This window comes from Anser anser (assembly GCF_964211835.1).
Source record: "Anser anser genome assembly, contig: HAP1_SCAFFOLD_100, whole genome shotgun sequence".
Lineage (NCBI taxonomy): Eukaryota > Metazoa > Chordata > Aves > Anseriformes > Anatidae > Anser > Anser anser.
This window is the reverse complement of record NW_028153617.1, coordinates 167,558-191,293: the sequence shown is the minus strand read 5'-3', so window position 1 is coordinate 191,293 and position 23,736 is coordinate 167,558. Positions and strand designations below refer to the sequence as shown.

Below are 23,736 nucleotides of genomic sequence, written 5' to 3'. Positions count from 1 at the left end.
GGTGGAAGAAATACACTGAAATGATTATATCTGTTAAGTTAATTGAAAGGAATGGATAAGAATTCTTTGAGGATTTTCAGAAAGCCTATGGAAATTGTGTGAATGTTCTAAAAAATTCAAACTGCTGCGATGTTGAGTGAGAGTAGAGGACTATTAATTGTATGGTGTACTATTTTATTTCTGCTTTTAAAATTCCAGGTTGAAGTTTAAGAAATCAAATTTTCCATTTGTAAAAAGAATAGTACTTCTGCAATTAGTAATTTCCATCACACTTGCAGTACTGTAGCTAAGCTGAGAGGCTGAGAGGTTTTTTTTTTTTCCCTCCCTCGGTTTCTAGAACAAATATATGTGAAATGCAATTATGCTTTTATTGCTAGAAGGATATGTCTGTGCTGTAAATTTTCTTTATTAGTGGGGATGGCGTGTGTCTGGGGATAATGCAATAGTAAGGCAAGTATGTCATCTCTCTCCGTTGAATGTTGGGTAATACACAGTGGTGTGCATAGCAGCCCAGTTTTTCTCAGCATCCTCCACTTTGTGCCCTGGGACTTTTATCAGTTCCTGTGGTTGCTCATCTCTACAACTGCCACTCAGTGTCATATGTATGACAATACACTGAAGAGCACAGCTTTTTTTGTTTGTTTGTTTTCTTTCGTTTTCTGAAAGGCAACTGAAAACAGCTGATGTGTGTGTTTTAGCACAAGAGCATAGCATGGCACAGAATAGGATAGAGTAGGAATGAATATGAGGCAGCTGTGATCCTATAGTTTGGAGACAGAGAAATATAAATGCTGTTGTAAAAAGAGTTTGGAATTTGCATGGAATTACAGTGTGGTGGATGAAATGGATGTCCAGAAGGGTTAATGCAGTAATCATGAGTATCATCAGAATGGATCAGCTGCCCTAGCAGAGGGAAACAAAGTAGGATTTGTTCAGCAAAACAAGGGCTAAAAGGGGTTGCAGTTCTGCTCTGAAAATCTGTGGAGGAAAGAGGGAGCCTCAAGTCTCTAAGACTTATAAAAATGAGGGATGATGATAATGTGCTGCTAGAACTAATAGGATGAAAAACTTGGACAGCATAGGATGGAATTGTTTGGCCTGTGAGGACTTACCTGTAACATTGAGATGAGGCTCAAGGAACCTCCTGATTTTGGATCTCAAGATCAATATGATTCCTCATCCAGGGACAATGAACAGTTTACCATTGGTTTTTAAGAAAAACAGGTAGTCAGTTGCTGACTGTTTCATACAAATACAATAACATGAGAAAAAATTATAATTTCCTTCTCAGGTCCAGGAATAGTAAGAATTGGAGCAGGAATCAACGGCAGCAGTAGGTACACAGGGTTAATGCAGGATGTAAGGCTTTATGAGCGTAAGTTGACACGAGCAGAGATCTATGAACTTCATGCAACTCCTGCAAAAAGTGATGTCCACCCTGTCTCTGGGTATTTGGAGTATTGGCAAGGAGAGGCCAATAAATCATTCATCGTGTCTGCAAAGGATGACAAAGAGGAAGAAGGAGAAGAATTATTCATACTAAAGCTCATTTCTGTGCGTGGTGGAGCTCGAATTTCACAAGAAAACACCACAGCAAGATTAAGAATACAGAAAAGTGATAATGCTAATGGTTTATTTGGCTTCACTGGAGCATGTATCCCTGAGGTAAGGTGGTCATAATGGAAATTGTAGGTGATATTTCAGGCACAGAAAGCTAAATGGCAGGACCAAGTGACCTGAACAAACCCTAGATTTTGCAGTGTTTGCTTTTGTGGTTAAGCAAAGTTTTCCTAGGATTTGGAGATGCATATGTTCTGTTAATACAACCTCAGTTCCACTGGGATTTACTATATAATTTTAAAAAACTAAAGAAAAAAATGGTTAAGAAAATTTAGTTTACTATATAAACTGAAGACTAAGGCTTAATTTTTTTTTTCTAGAAAAATATTTTACCTTCACTTCTGTTACATTTGAGTTACCAGTTAAAATGTAAGATTTAATTCTCTGGTTTTTTTTTGAGAATGGATTATTGCAAAGATTTTTATTTTAGTTTTCTGTGTCACATGATGTGTTTGAGATAATTTTACTAGAGATCATGCAATGACAAAGTGTTATGGATTTTTCCACCTTCATTTGCTGTCATAAACTAAGTTATAATTTGCATATGTTTGATGTCAGTTGGTTGATTTAGTAGTGGTTTTTTTTGTTGTTTTAGTTTTAACAGATGAAATCTTTTTTCAGTGGTATCCATTCTATATGCAGAGTGTAAACTTGCTACTTTTTGAGGAGGCTTGAAATAAACATAAATCATTCTTTACTTCTTTAATCAATTATAAGGGGGAATAACATGATAGCTATCTCTACTGGTATTGGATTATTTTGTGGAAAAAAAAATTTAATATAGTTTTCATTTGGGAACTCTTATGAGCTTTAATTACATTCTTTTTTAATCAAAGTGCTTATGATGTTTTTAAAATAACTGTCTTGCCTGAGTGATACTAGTTTTCAGTTTGGTTCAGTTTGCTTATTGTGTGCCTACCATATGCTATGATAATAGATTCCTTCAGGTTCAAGTACCTCTGATACGCTGTGATGCCACAGATCATCAGCCAACCATGAAGAAAAAAAATAATTATATGGCACGGTAATTGTTTTGCACCTATCATATGTCCATTTCACCAGGGAAGTATTAGAGCTCTTAGTGGTGATGCAGGAACACAGCATTTTTTTACCAGTAGTTTAACTGTGCATATCTGTCTACTAGGCAGCTGAAGTCACACACAGTATCTATGCTTTCTTACAAAGCAGCCCTGAAATTTATCTAATGCATAAGATAGCTTTAACCTTTCCAATAACTTTCAGATAAAATTATTTTCTATGTTAATTTTATGAACGTTATTTTCTAAAATAGAAGGTCAGTACCAATTAAAGCTTCATTCCAGAGATGTGACGTTGTCGCTGCAGAAGTCATGTTATCTGTGAAGATACAGAATTGTAAGGAGGACAGTAGAAGAGAAAAATCTGTTTTTCTGAATGATGATGGTATAGTTTATTTCTATCCATAGTGTGTCTGGTTAGAGAAAGTGCTGATCCAAATCTTTCTTTAAATTATTGCTAAGGAAAATTACAATATTGACGTTATTATAAAGCAGTAGTTTCATTTGCTTTCGACAGGTACATTTCAAGCATATTGATTCTGTCTCTGACGCATAGTTTTAGGAAAGGGGTTGTGTCCAGGACGAACTGCAGTGTATTGTTATTTGTTACCTTAATAGTCCTCAGGGAGGCATCAGACTTTTGCAGATTCCACTAGGATTGTTCTGATTGGCATCAAGGTCAGTTTCAGCTTCCTAACACTCCAAAAGAGCTGAAAGTAACATGACAGCAATTTTTTACTTGAACATTTGTCTGGCATTAAATATTTTCGTGTTATTTAATGAAATTGCCTTGATTTACTTTGACAGTAATAAACGTTCCAAATTTTTGCTTTCTTCCAGACTGCTGATGAAGGTTCCACTATATCCTGTGTTGTGGAGCGTACAAGGGGAGCCCTAGACTATGTGTATATAAAGTACATTATCTCACAGGTTGATTCCACTGGCATTAATTACTCTGTTACCGATTTTTCTAATAGCAGTGGCACTATCACATTCGTTCCTTGGCAGAGATCAGAGGTAAACCCTACCTTCCTATTAACAATTCATCCTGTCCTTTACAAACCTCCTGGAAAATACCTTCTGAGGGTGCTTGGCTGGTTTGCATACTAGAGAGTGTTTACTTCACATGGCTTTTCTTCTTATTATTTTTTATTTTGTTATTTTATGTTGTTATTTTTTTGTTATATATATATTTTCTTTCTTTCTTTTTTTCCATCCCTGACAACAAGAAAGTGTTATTTGTAGCTCTGTGTATATGTCAGTTCAAAAGTCACCATGTGTGCATGTACATATTAGATATATGCACATATACATAAAAAATATTAACTGTATTTATGTGTATGTGTACATATACTTTAAAAAGTGTAGATAGTCCATGTACTTTCGAAATTGGAAAATGATCAGGTTTGATCTGAGTGTTGTAACTCAAATTTATGTCCACAACAATTAAATAGGCAATAGTAAGATTCATTGCTGTTCTTGCACTCAAGGCTATCCAGGTTCTGTCTCCTTTTAAATTCAAAATCAGAAACAGGAGATTAAAGGTGTTCTTGTAACAATAGCTGTTTTTGAGTCTCCCTGAAATGATTACTGTCTGCTTTAATCTATTCCTCTGCATAAAGTGTGCGAGCAACTGGAACATAAGGAAATTATTCAATATTCTGGCCTTAGAGACACCTGAAATTGGTAATCAGAATTGCATCTCTGAGTTGGGGGAGAGAAAGAGAAATGATACATAAGGGAAGCTTTAGCTGCTTCTGAGAAAGCTTTCTAAAAGTCTTACGAAATTCCTTATCTGAATTAGTTTAAAAAAAAAAGAAAAAGAAAAAAGAAATACCAGGATACCAGGATACACTGAAGAGTAGGAATTCAAAGCTACAGAGGCCCACAATTAAAAAATTATGTGGGCAGACTGGAGGTCCAAAAGAGGGCCAGAAAGATGATCAAAGAGCTGGAGAACCTGTCCTCTAAGGAAAGACTCAAGGGGTTAGATCTTTTCACCCTTTAGAAGGGGACTTTGATCCCATTATTACAGTACCTAAAGGGCAGCTCCAGAGTTGACAGAGGCTCTCTCTTCTCAAGAAACCACAGGAGAAGACAGAGGGCAAAGAGTACAAAGATAGAGTGGGAGAGGTTTTGTCTTGAAATTTTTTACAACTACTGGAACGACTTCCTTAGGGACAGGGTCGGGTTGTCCCGACCTCAGCATCTGGGCCAGGGCAATCCCAAGCACAAACACAGGCTGGGCAGAGAAAGCACTGAGAGCACCCCTTGGGGGGGGAAGGACCTGGGCGTGGTGGTTGATGAGAAGCTCGACATGAGCCGGCAATGTGTGCTTGCAGCCCAGAAAGCCACCCGTACCCTGGGCTGCACCAACAGCAGCGTGGGCAGCAGGGCGAGGGAGGGGGCGAAGGAGGAAATTCTTCCCTCAGAGGGCGGTGAGGCCCAGGCCCAGGCTGCCCAGAGGAGCTGCGGCTGCCCCATCCCTGGCAGAGCCCAAGGCCAGGCTGGATGGGGCTGAGGGCAGCCTGGGCTGGGGGGAGGTGTCCCTGCCCATGGCAGGGGGTGGCGCTGGGTGGGCTTTAAGGTCCCTTCCAGCCCAAACCAATGTATGGTTCTATGGTAGAATTCCCATCACCAGGGGTGCTTAAGATGCAGTTGAACATGGTGCTGGATTATTTCATCTATTTTTTTTTTTTCCATGAAACATTGAACTTCATCTTTTGATGTCCCATCCAACGTGGGCTGTCCTATGATTAAAATTCTGGGGTAATAAACAGCGTGTGCTAGAAATAGAAATAAAAATAATCTGTTTCAATGAATTCAATCCTGATGTACAGCACAGAATTGTTAAATTTATTTGAAGAAGTGGTGCGGGACCACAGTACTGTAGAAACAACATACACTTTCTATTATTGTTTGTATAATAAGGATGAATTGTGAGTAGAAAATACCATCCTCAGTTTCACTTATATCAGGCTGCAGAAGTCAATGTGGACTCAAATTCGCTGAAGTCATTTGCAGGGATCCCAGTGACTTCACTAGAACTGTGAATCTGGATAATGTGATGACTGGCAAAAGCGTGTGGTATCTGAAAATAGTTCATTCATGTTATAATAGTTTGTTCATTCAGCTTTATTTCTCTGTGAAATGATATTACTGCATTTCATACAATCATATATAGCAGAAATTTCCAAAGCTTTTCTAGCATGGCAACATAGACGAGGCCCACATTACTCTATCTAGTGGCAGAAAATGGCTGATGTAGGCTCTTGCTACACAGCTTACTGGTCCAATTTACTGCATACATACAGAGGAGCTAATGTGCATGGCTCTAAGAAACGGGCTGGTAGCAAGCTGCTCTTCAGGTGGGATATCCTAAGGGACTTTCAACTGACATTTGTAATCTACTCATTACCATGCCTCTAAATATGATCAGCTACTTAAATGTTTTCTATATGTTTGTCCGACCATATCGAAACATAAAGAAAGATGGAATTTTCTGAAGTGAATGTGTTAGCGTGTTTAGAGCAAGGTTATGTTAGTAAATCGTATGATCTGCAGGTCAAAGTGTCAGGTGGTATAATAAGCTCAATTTATTTGCTCTCTAAATTGGATTAATCACTGTAATGTCTCTTCATAAGCATAATTTCAAAAAGATTTTAAAATTTATCAGATATTTCATGTTCAGTACATGGAAATTAAACTCTGCTTTTGTGAAGATATACAAAACCAACCAAACAAGTATTTATTATCACTTATTTATGTAGTTTGAAACAATTCAGAAAATATGCCTTCCATTTCCAGTAGCTTGGAAGCATTGTTTTTGGAAAGCATATTCTAGACATAAAATGTTATCTTAGAAATTAGTTGAATTTATGTGGAGAGCAAAAATAGTGTCCTTTGCTTTCAGAACTATACAGCAGATACAGCTGACTGACTAATCAAAGAATGTTGCATGGTTTGATTTCTCCATGATTTGGTCCTTCTCTAGGTGTTAAATTTGCATGTTATTGATGATGACATTCCGGAGTTAAATGAATATTTCCGTGTGACATTAGTCTCTGCAGTGTCTGGAGATGGGAAACTAGGTTCAACTCCTACCAGTGGAGCAAGTATAGATCCAGAAAAGGAAACTACTGATATCAGCATCAAAGCCAGTGACCACCCATACGGTAACAATGATGGGAATTATACAGCTTTGTTTCAGATTATTGTGTAGTTCTTTCCAGTCAGATGAAAACTTTGCTTGGTTGTAATAGTTGAGGAAGCAATCTCATATATTCCACTTTATCTGACTTGAATTAATTCATTGTTTATATACATGAATGAATACTGAATTAGTTTTCTTTTATAATTTTACAAAAAGGCCTCAAATCTTCCCTGCCCAAACAAGCAATGATTCTCTTGTGAGGGCAAATAAAGGCTCTGCATGTAGTTGATCCTGTCCAGGTTTTTCATCAAATGAGAATTCCTGACAATGAGAGTCATTTCTCCATATGTCTTGTACCAGTAAATACGCAAAACCGTGGCCTGTGAGGCTCTTTTGGGAAGAGAAGGTTTTATTATTGTGCTGTGCCTTTTATCAAGACTGACAAGAATATCAGTGAGAGAGGGTAAGGCACACAGCACATCTCTGGAAATAGTGTGATTGAGGCTTAAGGGTATACTGGTATATGTGGTTTTTAATTTCAGAACCATCACAAGATATGTTATCAATCACTTTATTTAAATTGTTTATCATCTTTAAAATTTGTTATGAAAAGCCATGTAAGTAGTAATTCTTGTCTTCCAGGTCTGCTCCAGTTCTCTGTGGGGCCACCTCCTCAGCCAGGTGATAAAATGATTCTTCCAGCCTCTTCTGTGCCCCATATTACTATTAAAGAAGAAGCTGGACACGTCAGATTACTGGTAGTTCGTGCACAAGGCCTTCTTGGAACAGTTCTGGTGGAATACAGAACAGTGCCAGTCACAGCTTTCAGTCCCAAAGATTATCAGGTATGGCAACTGCCAAGGTGGTATAATTGTTTTGGAATTAATTAGAGTTATTTATCGTGGAGATAGCTTTCAGTTTGACTGCTCTAGCCCAGCTATGATTCTTTCACAGAAAGACTACTTTACAAGGTGATGTGGCAAATGGATATGTAATATTCACTTAAAAATATACATCATGTGACTTCTCCATTCTTTTCTCTGCAGTAAGTTGCATTGTCTAGGAAAAGCCTCTGGTTTTGAACTTTTTTTTTTTTTCTTAACAGAGTTTTCAGTGTAGCAATTTGTGAGTTTTGCTGTTGTTACAGACCATATTATTCAAGTGCATGTACAGGTTAACATTATGCTTGTACATACTGGGATTTGTATATGCCTAGCAAAATAACCTGCATGTATCTGCACTTGCTTGTCCAACTGATCATTTGTGCAGAAAAATAAGAAAAATGTACATGAATGCAGATGCTCACCAGTATGTCAACTTAGATGTCTTCTTCTTTTTTTTTTTCTTTTGTAAAACAGATTTTTCAGATTTTTTTTTAAAGCTTAAGTGAGGAAAAGTAGATGTTTTGAAAAAGACAAAATGAAGGTTCTGTTTCTTTTTTTTATATGGATGAAAACATTAGACTTGAACAAAAATATGAAGAGCTCTTATATTGCAGGCTGTTGTGGGTACACTGGAATTTCAGCCAGGAGAAAGATACAAGTACATTACTGTTAACATCACTGATAATACTATTCCTGAATTAGAAAAAACGTTTAAAGTGGAGCTGTTGAACCCAGAGGGAGGAGGTAAGGCACATATATCAGTCCCTTAGTTGTATTTTCATGACCTCTACTCGTTCATAAAAATCTTGTCTTTCTTGGCATTATTTTCTATGTTATTTCTGAAAACAAACAAAAAGCACCTCTACATCCCCACCCCCATACAGCTGTCTTTTTTCGTAGGGAAGAACTGTTCCTCAGTTCTTTTCTTAATCCTTGGTGGAAACAACCAGATCCCATAGCAAGTATATTATTACCATGTATTAGGGAAAGTGTATCACTGCCATCTGTTAGGTCATCTAAAGGCAATTGCTGCTTTTCACTTTGTATAACTTCATGGTTGGTAATGAGAACTAAAATAATGCAAAAATATATTAGCAATATGTTGCATTTCAAAAATATGGAATATTTATAAAATATTTAAGGCTAAACAGTCAAAGTGTTGTGTTTTTGTTTGTTTGTTTTGGGTTTTTTTTGTTTTGTTTTGTTTTTTCTTCCACATGAGTGAAATCAGAAGAACTGCAATACATAGGTCAAATGGATTATAGCAGTAATAGGCTGTGGATGTTGAGGGCCATAGGGAGTTTGCTGAGCTGTAGCTGCAGAGGTAGCTCGTAGATAACTGTCTGTAAGAACAAGACAAACACTTGAAAGAATTATTGGTTTGAAGGGCTAGTCTGAAGGGACGGCAAAGCATAGTGGTGCTGCCACATAAACCCCTGAATACCTTACAGATTTTTTTTTCCATTTGAGAAAAATTTTAACGGAGATTGTAAAGCTTGTTGGAGGGAAAAGTAATTAGAAACACTGACAGCCATAAATTGATTTTTTTTTTTTAAACTGATGTTATTTTTTTAAACAATTCGGAAATTGCAAGTGTGGTCCCTTCTGGGAGGATGTATCAGATTTCCTTGAATTAATCCAGCTCTCTGCTATGATTGTATGTGTCTATGGTGCAACATGGTCTCAGTGATTCTTTTGGTAAAGTCTTGAGACTTTTCACGTATTTTGTCTTTTTGGTTGAATAGTTGTTTTGTTAAAAGGAGTCAAACTTTTCTCTTTCAAATTGTTGTGACAGAAAATTTACAACTAACTTTAGTAATCCAGTAACTATATAGCCTTTTTAAAATGAGCCTTCTTTTTGGCCTTTCCAACACAAACACAAAGCTTATGAAGTCCCCATTAGTTAAGTTTTCTGCAGATTTTCCCAACATTTTCACTTTGTGAGAAAATATTAGAATAAGGAGCTTGAGGGACTTTATCGTCTCCCCTACCTTTTTTTTTTTTTTTTTTTTCAATTTAGATTCCTCCATGACAAGCCTCAGTTAGGAGTGAGAAAGGGGAAATACAAAATGGGGACACAAAGAGGGAAAGAGAGGAAAGATAAACTATGTGTATGTGTTTTCTTTCATTCTGACTTCCCATTGCTATTTCCAATGTCATAAATTAAGTAAGAGGTGGCATATGTAAATATTTCAGTCTTTATTAGAACTCCTGTACACTTTCAGAAGCAAAGTTGATACCTTCCTAGAGTGCTTCCCTCTTTTTTTCCTGTTGTCCAGAATAGTTTAAATTTCTCTTTGCTTGCGCTCTGATTTATAAATGTATATATGTGTATATATCTGTATGTCTGTCATCTTAAAGTTGCTGAGCTCTTTAGAAATGATGGCAGTGGTAGTGGTGATGGGAACATGGATTTCTTCCTTCCAACTGTCCATCAGCATGGTAAGCATTTTGGATTAATCTTTATTTCTTTATGCTAACTGTAATATCCCTCATGAACTACACTACTGACACAGTTTATCATAGTGTTATTTTGCTTGTGGTTTGAGATATATCATAGAGTCCTGTCAAAACATTCTTTCCCATTTTAAAAAAGGCTTAATTTCAACAACAGTCAATACTAACCGTAATACAGAAAATAACAGCTTCTCTATCTTCAAAGCTGTATTTTTATAGAACACAATGTAGTTATTCCAGAAGTAGTTAGAAAAATTAGCTTTGTTTGTAAATTTTGTAAAATTTTCTGGAGAGCAAAGAGGAGAGAAACTTTTTAAATTTAAGGTAATTTAAAAATTACCTGACTGTGTGTTTTGATACTTTCTTTTGCCACTTGCTTTATGCTTTGATCTCTGCATCTCAAAAATACTCTTAATAAAAAGTGGTGTTAGCTCTTTTTTTCTAAAAGAATGCTTTGATTATTTTTCATTTTTGAAGTCTATTTTTGTCACAACATACAGAAAACAAAGATAATTTAATCTTGAGAAAATTAAAAACATACAATATGCAGAAATAAGATGAAAACAAAAGCACCTACTATGAGGGAAACGCTAATGATGGCGGATTTTGAATTAAACCCTAGAGACCTGAAAATATTGTGTTAGCACCCATTATCGAAATCAAATAATTTATTCCACAGTGACAGCCTGATTTTCTGTTTTATTTGAAAATACAAAGGAGTTCAGTTTGAACCTGAGAGTAAGTCTGTGGTTTAACCACTTTTTGGAACTTCCTGGGAAGTGTTGTTTCCTCTTCTGTGTTTCCAGATTTTTTTTAAAATGCCAGGCTCTTTCTCTTTCTAAGCAGCAAGTTATCTCACACAAGATGATCATTACAGTAGTAGAATTTCCTGGACTAGCTTTTTCTTTGTTCCAGCTTCAGTTAAAATAGTACCTGCTTTTGTCCTGTCTGCACTGCTTACACTGTGTTTTACCACGTAACTCTCCCCTACCCTAAATTCTAGTTCATTTTCCTTAATTAGACAAGTAATTTTATTTTTGATCCTCTCTTAAAATATTTGCATTTTATATGTTGCTTTGGAGTGTTGTTCCATAGAAGGGCTGCCAGGACTGCATTATTGAAAGTGAGTTCCTTATCCATGTGGATAATTATTCCACATTTAAAACAAAAAAAAAACACACCACAAAATGCAAAACAGCAGAAATATTCCAGTTATGCTTTTCTGTGTGCTTTTTGTAACAAACTTCCTTAGCTTTTAAGAAAAGATGGTATAAAAAAATAACTCATTTTGGCACTTGCACTTACAGCCAGCTTGGGAATTGCATCCCACATCGTTGTGACTATTGAGGCTTCTGATGATGCTCATGGCGTCTTTGAGTTCAGTACTGAGTCACTCTCGGTAAATGGAACTGAGCCTGAAGATGGAGATAGCAATATTATGTTGCAGGTTAGAAAGTTTTGGGTCTCATATTGCTATGCAATCCTCTTTTATGTCTATTTTACAGAGCATTCTGCAATATTTTTATAATAGGTCTACAGCATTTTAACTTAACTTTATCATGTACATTTGTCTTGACATTTTATACTTCACTTTCTAAAGTGTATCTTTCAGCTTAAAACTAAAATGTTTTATATAAGTTTAAATTTACTTCTACTTGTTTACATTTGAGGTATGAATATTTTAAAGTAAGTGCTGATGACACAACAAATACAGCAAAGCTAAGATGATAAAGATTACACTGTTTTTAAAATTAGTTTATTTTTAACTCATCATGTCAATGACTTTGCACTGTATATAATGGAGGGGCTGGATTGTGTGCAGCTTGCAGTTGGCAATGACATGCTTAAGATCCTCCGGGTAAGGATTAAGGGACATGGAAATAAGTTATAACAATAAGATGAAGTTGTTGTGGGAGTCTGCTATAGACCACCCAGCCAGGAGGACAACATTGCCAAATTATTCTATAATGAACTAAGGGATATCTCTAGGTCATCTGCCCTTGTCCCTGTGGGTGACTTCAACTTCCCAGATGTTAGCTGGGAATACCATACAGCCAATACAAACAGGTACTGGAAATTCCTGAGGCACGTTAACAATAACTTGTTGGTACAGTTACTCTGGAAGCTGACTAAGAAAGGTGCCCTCCAGATTTGTTGCTTGTAAACAGTGAGGGTCTTGTGGGTGAAGTGGTGATTGGAGGCTGTCCTGGCCATAGTGACCATGAGATGGCTGAGTTTAAAATCTTTGGTAATAGGAGGAAAACTGCCAGCAAAAGTTCAGCCCTAGCTATGGAGACAGCAGACTTCAGACTACTCAGTGAACTAGTTTGTGAGGTCCCCTTGGAACCTGCTTTTGAAGGTATTGGAGTCCATCAGTGCTGGTTAGTTAAGTAACACCTCTTAAGAGCACAGGAACAGGCAATTCCAAAGAGTCAGAAGTTGAGCAAGCTGGGCAGAAGGCCAGCTTGGCTGAGCAGGGATCTTATTCTAGAATTTAGGCGAAAAAGGAAAATCTGTGGGCATTGGAAGCAAGGTCAGTTGAACAAGGACTACAGAGGTGATGTTCACTCAGAGTTGAAGCTGGCCAGTACTGTGGGGACAACAAAAAGTGCTTTTTTTAAAGTATGCTAACAGCAAAAGGAGGAGCAGAGAAAACATTGATCCATTACTTGTTGAGGTTGGTAACCTCACAAATAAGTACGCCAATAAAGCAGAGGTTAATGCCTTCTTTGCCTCTGTCTTTAACACCAATGATGGGCTCGGGGACACCCAAAGCTCTGAATTTCAGGACTGTGATGATGATAAACTCCCAGCCAACTTTGAACTTGTGCAGGATTTGCTGCTCCAGCTGGATGCATATAAGTCTATGGGGTCCAGTGGGATTAATCCCAAAGTACAGAAAGAGCTGGCTGATGTCATTGCAAGACCTCTCTCAATAATTTTTCAATAGTCTTGGAGTCTGGAGAGGTCACAGTTGACTGGAATTAAGTTAAACGAGGAAGTGCTGGATTCTGCACCTGGCAAGGGGCAATGCTGGCTGTACGGACAGGCCTGGGGACAAGAGGCTGAAGAGCAGCCCCATGGAAAGGGATCTGGGGGTTTTGCTTGACAGCAAGAGAAATATGAACCAGCAGTGTGCCTTAGCAGCCAAAATGGTCAACTGTGTTCTGGAGCATAAGGCACAGCAATGCTGGATGGTCAAGGGAAGGGATTGTCCTGCTCTGCTCTGTGCTGGCGAAGCCTCACCTCTAGCACTGTGTGTGCTACAATATATGAAGGACATAAACTATTAGAGAGCATCCAAAGGAGGGCTACTATGGTGGTGAAGGGTCTAGAGGGCAAGAAGTATGAGGAGCGGCTGAGGTCCCTGGGTTTGTTCAGCCCAGAGCAGAGCAGGCCGAGGGCAGGCCTCATGGCGGCCTGCAGCTCCCTCACGAGGGGAGCGGAGGGGCAGGCGCTGAGCTCTGCTCTCTGGGGACAGCGACAGGACCCGAGGGAACGGCATGGGGCTGGGACAGGGGAGGGTCAGGCTGGGGGTTAGGGAAAGGTTCTGCACCCAGAGGTGGTCGGGCACTGGGACAGGCTCCCCAGGGACATGGTCACAGCACTGAGCTGCCAGAGTTCAAGAAGCATTTGGACTACTCTGTCAGACATGCGATTTGATTTTGGGTGGTCCTGTGTGGAGTCAGGTGTTGGACCTGATAATCCCTGTGGATCTTTTGTAACTCAGGATATTCTGTGATTCTGTGACTTTGCTGTATGCCATTTTACACTTTTATGTTCTTCTTTCTTATAGTACAAAGAAATACATAAATCTTTGTGTTTTCCACTTAGGTTGTGAGAACTCATGGGGCCCTGTCTGAGGTGACTCTGTATTGGGTCATAGTCTGTGATCTTACAGAAGACCTGGTCTCTGCATATGGGAATGTAACATTTGATGTTGGCCAAGTGAGAGCAAATATTACCATACAAGTTTCTCCTGACAACGTGCCTGAACTGGATCAGGTGTTTTCAGTTTTGATCATCAATGTGTCCAGTGGTCGTCTTGGAAATCACACTAATGCAACATTAACAGTTTTAGCTAATGATGATCCATATGGACTGTTCATCTTTTCTGAGAGAAACAGACCAATAAAAGTTGAGGAAGAAACAAAAAATATCTCCCTGACAATAGTAAGGCTTGGTGGTCTTCTTGGTACAGTAGTGGTTACATACAGAACTTTAGGTGATGATGAAAAGTCACCCTTTCTTCCACCTGATGTTGTTAGAGCAATACAAGGAGAAGATTATATACCCATTACTGGTTATGTGATCTTCGCAGCCAATGAAAGCGAAGCCACAATATCTTTGCCTATTTTGGATGATTATGATCCTGAGAGGTCAGAATCTGTTTTTGTGGAGCTAAACAATACTGTTTTGATCGACAAAGTACAGGATCGGCCAAGTAAGTGTCTTTCATATGTAAACCCAAAGCTTAAATATGTAGGCTAATATTTATATTTAATAGGATAAAATGCAGCAATTGAAATTACAGTAAAATTTTACCTCTGCCTAACTCTGTATAGTTAAGAATCCTGTAAGTTATATGTCAGAGTATCTCACATTAAGTATGAAGATTCTGTGTGTCAGCATATATTTCCTTTACCACAAAATTTTGTCAGGGGTGGACATTTCTTTCTCCCTTCTGCATCTGCTTTATCCCAGGTGTTTTAGGCCAACTGTATTACTGTATTGGTTTTGTGTGCTAATACCTGCTCACCTGTTGTTTCTGTAAAGCACAATGATAGGAAATAAGCTAGTTGCACTTACTGAAAGCGAAAAAAGCCTTTTAAACATTAAGTGGTGTAGAATTGCAGCTTCATGCTGGCTTTTTAGCGTAGAGGATGTTTGCCCGATCAGATAAATTCAGGTCATTACAGCCTTATTTATGCTTAAGAGCTTCTTGGCATGCCTAATTTCCCTTCCCTCTCCCCCATGACTCTCCCACATTAATCTTGATTTTTAAGGGAAACACTACAAAAAATTCTACTGGGAAACTGAAAGGTTACTTATAGTTCATCATTGCTAGTGTAAAATTCTATTGTCCTATGGACAAATAAATAAGTAATTTTGCTAGTACCTCACCTCTTCAAAGAACTGGTGTTTTGTATGCTCCACAGCAGGGTAGAATAATAAGTTAGTAAGAATGTGGATTTTCTGACATAATATAATTCAAACATCAAAAATATGCTTGTGCAGTTTGTAGTTATATTTTGTCCAAATCTAAAATGAAAATTTTATTGAAAGCTAGTAGTGGCCATCCACTAAACTCAGGTGTATGTATATGAACAGTATAGCCATATATAGGAGGCATTTCAGGCTTGCTCTAAGAGGTTTTTTTTATATTTCAGTTGTAAATTCTCCTCGTCTTGGATCAGTGGGTGAGACTATAGCTCATGTAATTATCAATGCCAATGATGATGCTTTTGGAACACTTCAGCTTTCAGCTTCAGCTGTGCGAGTTGCTGAAAATTATGTTGGACCAATCATTAACGTGACCAGAACTGGGGGAATTTTTGCAGATGTTTCTGTGAAATTCAAAGCTATGCCAATAACTGCAACAGCTGGTAAGAAATCAAAATAGCAGAAATACACATTCTGTGTTAAACCAGAAAGAGCATACTGTATGCTTCGAGTAACCAAAGCAAGCAAGTGTGTATTGAATGCAGTCTAGTAAAACAAGTAGAAAAAATACCAAAGTGTGAGATACTTACTGAGTGTACTTAGGAGACAGGAATTCAGGTCCTATAGAAGAGACCTTACATCAAATTTAAAAAAACTCAGAGATATCATCACTGAAGAATCTAGCAAGAAAACTAAGGAAAGGAATTGGCTGTTTGTTTCCCTGGTGGCCACTCACTTTCTCAAAAAAATAAAATAAAATAAAAAATCCTGTAGTAGTATATATAGCTAGTACTTAGTCCTTTGTACATATTTCAACCTACCATACATGGCTTATTTGAGTTTCTTGGAGGGAAATTGAGAGCTGGTGACTCCTCTGTGAAACAGACAAATGTTAAGCACAATTCAAGAAGACTTTTACTTTGCAAATGAAAGGTAAAGCTCTCAGGTGATCCCTGAAAAGCTCCACGAGGGAAGGAGTGACCTTATGTCCTTTAGTAAAATCTCCTTTGAAAAAGGTACTTCTGTTTCATTTTATCTCTTGGAAAGCCAGACAACTATCAGAAATCAAATATAGAAATGTCACAGTTGTGTGATCTTCTCAATGGAAGATAATAATGGACCTTTTGTAATTGCTTCTTGGACTGACAGTGTAAACTCTGTTTTGGCCAAGATGAGATTTATTTTCATCCATCCAGATATCTAAAAGGCACTAGGAAATAAACAATTGTATTTTCTGGGTATGAAGATAAAGAAAAAAAAAACACAAAAAAACACACCAACATATGAACACAAGGGAATGCAAAAAGAACAGATAAATATTAGTGCTGATAAACATTAGTGATGTTTCATAATGAACCAGAATGCCTTAATATTCTTCTGTGTTTTGATTGTTTTGTTATTTTTTCATGTACAAATCTAGGTGAGGACTACAGTGTAGCCTCATCAGATGTTGTCTTACTAGAAGGAGAAACAAGTAAAGCTGTGCCAATTTATATAATTAATGATATCAATCCTGAAGTTGAGGAGTCCTTTTATGTTCAGCTGCTGAATCAAACGACAGGAGGAGCCTTGCTTGGATCTTTGACGAGGGCAGTCATAACCATTGAGGCTTCTGATGACCCGTTTGGATCCTTTGGTAAATGAGTCTTATTTGCATATTTTCTCTTGTCCAGTAGCAATCTGCTGATTTGTGGGTGAGTTATTACTGGGCAATGGAATAAAAATTTTCAGAATACAAAAAGGGAAGTCTGGATGAACACAGTAAAGGACAAAATAAGATAAACTAAATTAAAACGTGTAAGTAAGGGCAAATGGTGCCCTTATATAGCGAAATTGAAGCATTCAGTCAACTTATATATCAAGATTTTGTGAGACGAAGGTGGATTTTGGAGTCTCCTAATGGGGATGGATTTTAATTTAATTTGTATTTTTTTATCTATTCTAAATGTTGCATTTCTGCAATAGCTTGAAGCTTAAGTTTACATGCCAAAACCTGTTTAGATAGTGCAGTGTCATTGTTTTACAAAATAATCAGGCAAAGCAGGTTTAAATATCTGGGGAAATTGGAAAGTACAAATATGACTTAAATTGCATTCTTGTATGTTCTGGTTGTTAGTTATTGTAGTTTTTCTTCTTTCTATCATTATCAGTAAAATGGATTGTGGACACTTTCCAAAAATAGTTTCATTACACAGGTTTTGAGAAAAAAATGGTAATTTCAAAAATTTAATGACATTTTAGAAATTTATCTTTTCTATTTATTTTTTCTATTTCAGTATTTCTGGTGTATGTTTTCCAGCCATTTTATTTGACTTACTCTTTCTCCCTTTAGTACCCTACTTTATTTCAGTTATTCCATTTTATCAGCAAAATGTAAAGGAAATTGACAAAAGTAAATAATTCCACATGGATAATTCATTAACTTCATTCTTAACAACTAAAGATTTTATACAAGAAAGACTTATATTTGAAACAATTTAGATGGAATATGTTGACACATTTTTTCCATACGTGACATAAAAAATGATAAAAAATTTCCTCACTGGGAAAAATTACCTTCTGACCGTCTTCTAAAAACTTAGATCATGGCTAGCCTTGAACAATGGATACGTTGGAATAAACTCTTGGGTGGGGGCTGAATTTTCATGCCAATTTTATTTGCAGATAAAATGATACTGAAAGTTCAATTTGAAGTTTAAACCTGATTAACATTTTTTTAATTGTGCAAATGAATGCAATCAAGTGAAATAAAATATATAATTCAGTAACTAGGATGGTGTTTTTATTTTAAATATTACTGTTAATGAAATACACCTCTTTGTGCTGCACTTCAGTGTTCCAGATGACCGAATTTACTGTGGAGGAGCCTGAATCTGGATCAGTACCCATAAATCTGCCAGTAATCCGCAATGCTGGGACACTTGGTAACGTTACTGTTGAGTGGGTTGCTACCATTGGTGGACACCCTGCTGATGAGGACTTGCAGGTTGCCTCAGGCAATATTACTTTTGCCCCTGGGGAAGCCTTTCAGATGCTACTATTGGAAATCCTGGCTGATGATGTTCCAGAAATAGAAGAAGTAAGTCAAGCACTTACATCTTCCTTGAAGATGGTATTAATTTTGACTTGTTCTAGAAATATGTATGATGGAAAACAAGAAATGTTCCGGCAGGAAGGTGCTATAATTTCATGTTATACTTTGCTTGTAATTATTGTTAGAAAAACCACAAATTGTCTAGCTGCATTACTTCTTTTTCTTTTCTTCTCTTTGAGATTGTCCGTGTAGAATTAACTCAGGCCTCCAATGGTGGTGCTATTGGGTTAGATGGCGTGGCAAGTATTATAATACCTGCCAATGATAATCCTTATGGCACAGTTTTCTTTCATCAATCCTTATATCGAGTTCAGGAGCCACTAGAAAGAAATTTGCTGGCAAACATAACAGTCAGGCGAAGGTTTGTATAATGTTTGCTTTATTTGTAATTACTATTTATTCTTCACTTTTGTTTCCACTATAATGTCAAATTTCATGCTCCTCTCATAAAAATATGTGCATCAATTCTTTGATCTGCCATCTCAATGTATTTTCATTTCAAACACATTGTTTTTGAAGTAGATGTCTGTGTATTACATAAATTACTTAAACGTAGTATACATTGAAATGCACAATGTAAACTCAGCGTACACAGTGTACTATTCATTTTGTCCGTTTAATCATCAAATCATTTAAACCTGCATGGTAGCCTGTTCCTGTGATTTGAACAGGAGGACAAAATGGCCAGCCCTTACAGGATGAAAATAAGAGAAGGAAAACAGGTTTTATGCATGTGATCCTAGAGGAAGGATGATAAGTCTGGGTGTCACCGGCTTTTTCTTCCTTGCAAGTAAGGAGAGCTGCCAAGTCCTGAAGAAGACTAAGTTAACTCCTAGAACCAAATGTTTACAAATATGCATTCTTAACAGACTACTACCTAAGCTATAAATAATCAAACTTGCTATCCACAAAAAAATAAGATAACTCAGTTATTCTGGTACTAGTTTCAAAGGGAATGCATTTTGATGTGTTATTTGGAATTTTTCAGCAATTCAGAAAGGGTCAGTTGATTTTGTTCACTTCTATTATTAACCCAGAAACATGTAGAATATTAGACATCCTTTGTCAACTAACAGAACTTTATTTTATTATAATGTCTTTTAGTGAGGGAAGATTTGGTCAGCTGCAGATTTTCTACAGCACTTCTGAGACTGACGTTGTAGCTCTTGCTGTGGAGCAAGGTCAGGATATCCTGGCCTACTACGAGCCTCCTGTACAAGGAATTCCTGACAAACCATCCAAGACCAGAGTGAATGTGTCAGCAGCAAGTGACCCTGTGTATTCCTGTGCAGCTCAGTGCCTAAAAGAACAAGCATGTTCAGCCTTTACATTTTCCAGTGCCTCAGGGATTCCTCTCTGCCTTTGGCTGACGTCAGATATCAGCCCATTAACTAACAACACTTCAGGGTTCCGGACCTACAAGAAAAACGTTACCAGTGCATTCGCCCTCTTCAGCACACAAGCCATCGCTGGCAGTGATTATGAACCTGTTACAAGACAGTGGGCCATAATGCAGGAAGGGGAAGAGTCTGCAAATCTAACAGTTACCATACTGCCTGACAGCCTGCCAGAACTGGATGAGAGATTCACTATAACCCTTTTGAAAGCAGAACTGATGAACGTCTCAGCCAGCTCAAAAAACCAACCAACCATAGGACAGCCAAATACCTCCACAGTTATCATAATGATGAATGGAGACGCATTTGGAGTGTTTAAGATCTACAGTGTAAGTCCCAATGCAACAGAGAAAGGTCTGTATGTTGAAGTAGAGGAACGTCCTCAGACCAACGTGCAGCTAATGATACACAGAACAGAAGGCAGCCTGGGACAAGTGACAGTGGAATGGCGTGTCATTGGTGGGACTGCTACTCCAAACTTGGATTTTATAGGTGTCGGTGAGACTCTGGTGTTTGCTGAAGGTGAGACAAGCTCTCGTTTTGGCTTCTGTTTTGTAAAACTAAGAAAAAGAAAAAAGAACGTGACAAGTACACGATACTGTGGATGTTTTGACAACTGATATCTTCTTCTTAGGCTAAATTTTCCTGAATGCTAAGGATACACGTGCAAAAGAGTATGGTTGTTCATTAGCATGTAGCATTATCTTGCAGAACACACACAGTGGTAGCAAAGCACAATGAAATATCTAAGCACAATAAATACCTAAGGGTTTTTATTAAAGAAATATTGCAGTATAAATATTGCACTCTAAAGATTTCCTTTACCACATAAGTAAGGATTAATAAAGTCGAAGATAGTTGTTACAGCAAGGATAATGGAAATGAGAATCAGGCCTAAGTGGTCTTTTGTTAGCCCTCGGTCACTACAGTACTAATTTTTCATGACATCTCTTTAAATTCTGAGATCATATTGTAACATAACAAAACATATTTAAACGTAACATAACAGAACATATTTAAAAGAATTGCAAACAGGACAAACAAGTCCCTCTCAGACATTACTTAAGTACCATGCAGCATGCTGTATTTTATGCTGTATTTTATTTTTTCAAAGTCTGAGTTAATCGAACTGATATTTTGAAAGCAATTTCCAGGTGCGTAGTAAAGATTCTAGTGTGCTAGCTTGATAAATCATCTGAATAGTAAGGCATGGCTGCTGGCAATGATTGTGAGGCTGACATGTAATTACATTACCCGTTATAAGTTTAGTAAAAACTGATTTTGAAGTATTTTGAAAGACAATCTAGCAGGAAATACATATGTATTCTGTAAATTGATATTCTAATGATCATAAAACACAGCTGGGTTATGCACACGCACTGAACAACAGGATTGTGTTGTAAATTTTAATGGATATATAGCGACTAGAGATTAACGGTGTTTGCTGCTTACATTATTATTCTTTGATAGTCCCAAAGGCAAGGAACTAACAAAATGTCATCCCATTTCAATGCATTCCCTGGCTCAGTAAATGTACTCATATTGAATGTACACCCTTGTGTAAATGGTTCATCGGAGAGCTTAGCACCTGGCAATTTATTTTTTTTTCAAGAATGATATTCCCCTTTTCTAAGTTAAATTTTAAAGTCATAGAATTTGTAATGAAAATAAAGAATTCTAGGCACTCCGAAATAATTCCTATATAATTAATTTCTACATAGTATATTTAATGATGTGATCGTTTTATTGGCTTAATGTGACTGATCAATAGTAATTAGATAAAATTTCATAATGACATTCACTGACTTCCAGAAAGGTAAATAAGTTTGTTTCATGCAATTTTAATATATTTTATGTATTTAATTATTTTCAAAATGAGATGATTGAGTCTTTTTACAAGGTGGTTTCCAAGTGGACACACGGTTGTATACGTTCTTCTCCTTGTAGGTGAAACAAAGAAGATGGTCACGCTGCCCATTATAGATGATCCAGAGCCAGAGGATGATGAAAGTATTGAAATCAGCCTGGTCCATACTGAAGGAGGGAGTCGAATTTTGCCCAGTTTTGACACTGTCACAGTGATTATTCTGGCAAGTGACAATGTGGCAGGAATTATAAGCTTCCATACAGCCTCAAGATCTGTTATTGGTTGTGAAGGTGTGTTCTTTGTGTTGACCACGCTCAAATTTTAATGCCAGTTTCCATCTTTGTGCTTTCAGTTGATAATGACTCACAATGATTGTGTTTCACTGTTCAGAGAACACCAGCAAGAAGTGAATATCCACATACCTGACATGTACTTTGAACTCTTGCAAGCATTCATAGAATCACAGAATGCTTAAGGTTGGAAGGGGCCTCTGGAGGTCATCTGGTCCTTTCCCCCTCAAGCAGGGCCACCTAGAGCAGGTTGCTCAGGACCATGTCCAGGCTTTTGAGTATCTCCAAGGAGGGAGACCCCACAATCTCTCTGGGCAACCTGTGCCAGTGCTCCCACACAGCACAAAAGTGCTGTCTGATATTCAGAGGGAACCTCTTGTGCTCCAGTTTGTGCCCGCTGCCTCTTGTCCTGTCCCTGGGCACCACTGACACGAGCCTGGCTCTGTCCTGTTCCACCCTCCCTTCAGGTATTGAAGGACACTGATGAGATCCCCCTGAGCCTCCCCTTCTCCAGGCTGAGCAGTCTCAGCTCTCACAGCCTCTCTTCCCTTCCCTTGATCACCTCGGTGTCCCTCTGTTGGAGTCTTCCCAGTACGTTTAGGTCTGTCTTGCACTGGGGAGCCCAGAGCTGGACCCAGTGCTCCAGGTGCAGCCTCACCAGTGCAGAGTAGAGGGGAAGGATAGCTCTCTCAGCCTGCTAGGGATACTTGGCCTAATTCAGCCCAGAATGCCATCAGCCTTCTTAGTAACAAGGCATGTTGCTGGCTCCTGCCCAGTGCAGTGTCCAGCAGGACCCCAAGCCCTTTCTGTCAAGCTGCTCTCCATCAGGGTGCACGCCCTGGTGCCTGGGGCTGCTCCCCGCCAGGGGCAGGACTCTGCCCTTCTCTTTGTTGGCCTGCACGAGGCTCCTGCCAGCCCACTTCATGACTGCCAACATACACACACCTAATAGTCATAAGCAAATCAGATCTATCAGCGACTTACAAAGAATTTAAAATATTCTAGAAAACATTCCTGCAGAAACACTAGGGTAACATCTTCCCTTTGTCTGTCCCATGAACCTGATGTTTTTTTATGGCAGATGATTTGGGAAGTAGCAATTATAAGAGAAAGCAAACATTTGAGAAAGAACAATAATAATTTGGTATGTACTAAACATTTCTACTATTGTTTTAAAGAATACACGGCATGTTTCATCTACAGTTTGATGCAGTTTTGCATAGGATGATAATAGTACTGGTGGTGATTGCTTTAGGTGGCCTTTGATGGAATCTCAGTGTATTGCAGTATCACGTTTCTCTGATGTTTGAACTGATGGGCAGGGAAAGTTCACAAAACAGGAACTTGTCCCCTAATGTGTGCACTACATTTTCTGTTTGAAGAAAAATGGCTTTCTCAACCAAAGGTTTTTTGTTTTGTTTTCCCAACATGAAAGGGCATCATAACCTTTGGTTTTTTATCTAGGTATGGTTTGTGTTAATTCTGTGCCAAGCCAGATGTGATATGATTAGCTAAGAAGAGCTGTTAATGAGCACAAGGAATTAATACAAACTGTCTCAGTCCCAAAGTCCCTGAATACTTTCAACTGGTTAAATGTTATTCATAGCATGCTACCAAATGCTGGCTGCTTGAAACTGAAGTACTTGGCTATAGTTCTATTATTATATATAGTTATTATTATATTATTTTTCCAGGTTGTGAAAAGAAATAGTTCATTGCCTTCCAGCCAGAAACAAAACAAGTGAACTAAGTGTCTTTGATTAAAAAAAAAAGA

General features: G+C 37.9%; 1 long non-coding RNA gene and 1 pseudogene across 2 annotated transcripts in view; one reads left to right on the top strand and one right to left on the bottom strand.

Moving 5' to 3' along the window:
* The window catches only part of LOC310891811, a 294,710-nt gene that overhangs the window by 238,676 nt on the left and 32,298 nt on the right, over window positions 1–23,736 (bottom strand). The window lies entirely within an intron of this gene.
* Window positions 1–23,736, top strand: part of LOC310891814 (adhesion G-protein coupled receptor V1-like) — a 75,696-nt pseudogene that overhangs the window by 32,618 nt on the left and 19,342 nt on the right. The window contains exons 19-32 of the transcript in view: window positions 1,292–1,665; window positions 3,498–3,674; window positions 6,652–6,832; window positions 7,453–7,655; window positions 8,309–8,438; window positions 10,056–10,136; window positions 11,459–11,598; window positions 13,986–14,595; window positions 15,542–15,757; window positions 16,735–16,950; window positions 18,149–18,393; window positions 18,588–18,769; window positions 19,513–20,327; window positions 21,753–21,962. The product of the transcript in view is annotated as an adhesion G-protein coupled receptor V1-like (transcript). The remainder of the gene's footprint in view (window positions 1–1,291; window positions 1,666–3,497; window positions 3,675–6,651; window positions 6,833–7,452; window positions 7,656–8,308; window positions 8,439–10,055; window positions 10,137–11,458; window positions 11,599–13,985; window positions 14,596–15,541; window positions 15,758–16,734; window positions 16,951–18,148; window positions 18,394–18,587; window positions 18,770–19,512; window positions 20,328–21,752; window positions 21,963–23,736) is intronic.